We start from the raw sequence: 2,909 nt of genomic DNA, 5'->3' as shown, positions 1-2,909 counted from the left end.
ATGCATTTGTACTCAAGTTGTTAAGTGTTTTAACGTATTTTCTAGTGTTTTTACATTTCAGGCATTATCTAGGTAATCGGGTGAATTAGAATTGTTTTGGTGATAATTTGGTGTCAAGGTGGTGTTGGAATAAAAGCTCGTGGAAAGCCTACTCGAAGCAGCAAAGAAAATCAGAAATCTGAAGTTTTTCAGAGGTATGGCGTGCCCACGCTGGTCAAGCGCGCGGCCGCTCCAGGATGTCAGAAAGGTAGCACGCCCGCGCTGTGATAGCGCGCGGCCGCGCCGGTGCGAATTCAAAGAATCCTGATTCTATTATAATTACAATTGGTGGACTTATGGATTGCACGGGGCTGCTATATATATTCGAATAAAGGATGTTTTCAAGAGAGAGACGTACCAGAGCGCAAAGAGAGCCGTAAGAAGACCGTTTTAGCACGGATTCAACAAAGACGAAGAAGATCTTGTTTTTACTTGTGAATCTTTGTTCTAAGTTGTAACTTGGATGCTAGTTTTCTTATTTTTGAACCTTATTCTTATTTTGTACTTGGTTTTGTTTATTCGTTATAAAGACTACGTTTGTTATACCATGCTTTCATCGGAACCCATATTGTTGGTGAGTCCGATTATGGGCTAATAGTTATCATGGGGTTCTAACGGATTTATTTATGGATTTATTTAGTTAATTTATTTCGATGCCTTAGTGAGTGGTGATTGTATGATATGCAAGTATTGGTTGTGCGTATTCGTCTTACGAGCGTCGCGAACTTGTAAGATAGCGTGTTAATCTTTAATAAAGCGACAGTGAATTTAAGGATTTAGAACTTGCCATGCTAGCACAGGTTCATGTATTTTTTATGCATGATTCATAGGTAATTTTAACCATCTTACTTGCCCTGTATATTCATGATAGATAACTTGTGCTTAAATCGTTATGTTGTCAAATTCTATAGACATACAGGGTCTCAATATAATTGGTGTCTATTCAGCTTCTATCTCTTTTGTGGATGTCTGGTAGTATGTTATTCGTGCAATGAAAGTTGGCGTTTATCATATTTGTGTTATCTGATTAGTGTCATCACCATTATATGCTAAGGTTAAGAACAATAAGGCTATTGAATGAAGTATTTAATGAATTTAGAATCCCATGTTTGTCATATATATATATTAATTCAATCATTATTAATCTCTTAATTATAATTGTTAGTTTAATTCTTAGTTACAAACAACCTCAATTTGTTATCATCTTAATATTGAGTAATAACCATACATTGTTGCTTAAGTGTATAAATTAATTAGTTAACCAAAGCCAGTCTTTGTGGGATCGAATTTAATTTATATCTTATACTACTTGCGAACTCGTATACTTGCGTGTAATTTAGCGCGTGTTTAGAGACTAACAAGTTTTTGGCGCCGCTGCCGGGGACTGCAGTGTAAATTTTTAGTTTATGTATTTTCCATCAGTGGTCGTTAAAGTTCATAGACTCGGACACTGTTACTTATTCGTTTCCTTGTCTTATTTCAGGTACTCTAGCGAGGGTGTATGCATACGCGTTCGCGTACTCATAAGAGAACTCTGGATAAAGCCAAGGAAGAAGTTGTGGTGGTTCGAAATGAAGTTTTCGAAAAAGAAAAGAAGGTAAAAGAAGAAGAGAAAGTCAAGGAACTAGTTTTAGTAGAGATGGGAGATCAAGCAGAAAATCCTAAGGCTTTGGTGGACTATTCTCAGCGTAAGATCAATGACATTCAGTCAAGCATCATCAGGCCAGCCATCAGGGCTAACACTTTTGAGATCAAGTTAAGCACGATTCAGATGATACAGAACTCAGTTCAGTTTGGGGGTTCTCCTATGGAAGACCCAAACATGCACATCAGGGATTTCATCAACATCTGCGACATGTTCAAGTTCCGACTGAAGATGCTATCAAGATGGGACTCTTCCCATTCTCTTTGAGGTACAAAGCTAAGTGCTGGTTACATTCTCTACCAGCAGGGTCTATCACCACTTGGGAAGATCTTGGATCAAAAGTTTCTCACTAAATTCTTCCCTATGGTGAAGACTGCTACAATCAGAAATGCTATTACTCAGTTTGCTCAGCAAACTGGAGAATCTTTGTGTGAGGCTTGGGATCGATATAAGGAGATGCTAAGGAAGTGCCCACACCATGGCATGCTTGATTGGATGATTATTAACTATTTCTACAATGGATTGGGTGCTACTTCTAGACCCATGCTTGATGCAGCATCAGGAGGAGCCTTGTGGGCTAAGAGCTACGATGAAGCTTATAAATGAATTGAACTGATGGCTGCTAATGAATACCAGAATCCTTCCCAAAGACTGACTTAGGGAAAAGTAGCAGGAATTCTGGAGTTGAATGCAGCAACTGCTATAGCTGCCCAACTTAAGGCTTTGATGATGAAGGTGGACACTTTGGATAATCATGGGGTTAATCAAATCGCTAGTGTTTGTGAGCTTTGCGCTGGTGCCCATAAGACTAATCAGTGCGCAATTTCTAGTGAATCAGCTCAGTTCGTGAGCAACTCTCAGCATTCGCAGTAGCCCGTGCCGGCCACTTATCATCCCAACAACCACAATCATCCTAATTTCAGTTGGAGCAATGCTCAGAATACGGTTCAACAGCCTTATCAGCAGTATCCAGCTAAGCAGTACAACCCCCTAGTTTTTAGCAACCGCAATATGCACCAAGACAGCAACTCCAGCTGCAACAAGCTAATGAAAAATCTGAACTAGAGGAGTTGAAGCTTATGTGCAAGAGTCAAGCTGATTCTATCAAGACATTGGAAAATCAAATTGGTCAAATTGCCAATACCTTGCTAAATCTTCAGCCTGGTACACTACCTAGTGACACAGAAGTGCCAGGAATGAAGGAAGCTAAGGAGCAGGTTAAGGC

At 39.5% G+C, this 2,909-nt stretch overlaps 1 non-coding gene across 1 annotated transcript; it reads right to left on the bottom strand.

Annotated features, from left to right (window-relative positions):
* Window positions 1-2,062: 2,062 nt before the first annotated feature.
* Window positions 2,063-2,169, bottom strand: LOC141669783 (small nucleolar RNA R71). The gene has a single exon (XR_012554042.1). It is a non-coding gene; the product is annotated as a small nucleolar RNA R71 (small nucleolar RNA).
* Window positions 2,170-2,909: the final 740 nt, after the last annotated feature.

Source organism: Apium graveolens, chromosome 6 (genome assembly GCF_009905375.1).
Source record: "Apium graveolens cultivar Ventura chromosome 6, ASM990537v1, whole genome shotgun sequence".
Lineage (NCBI taxonomy): Eukaryota > Viridiplantae > Streptophyta > Magnoliopsida > Apiales > Apiaceae > Apium > Apium graveolens.
The sequence above is the reverse complement of the archived record's forward strand: the minus strand, read 5'-3'. Positions and strand labels throughout refer to the sequence as shown.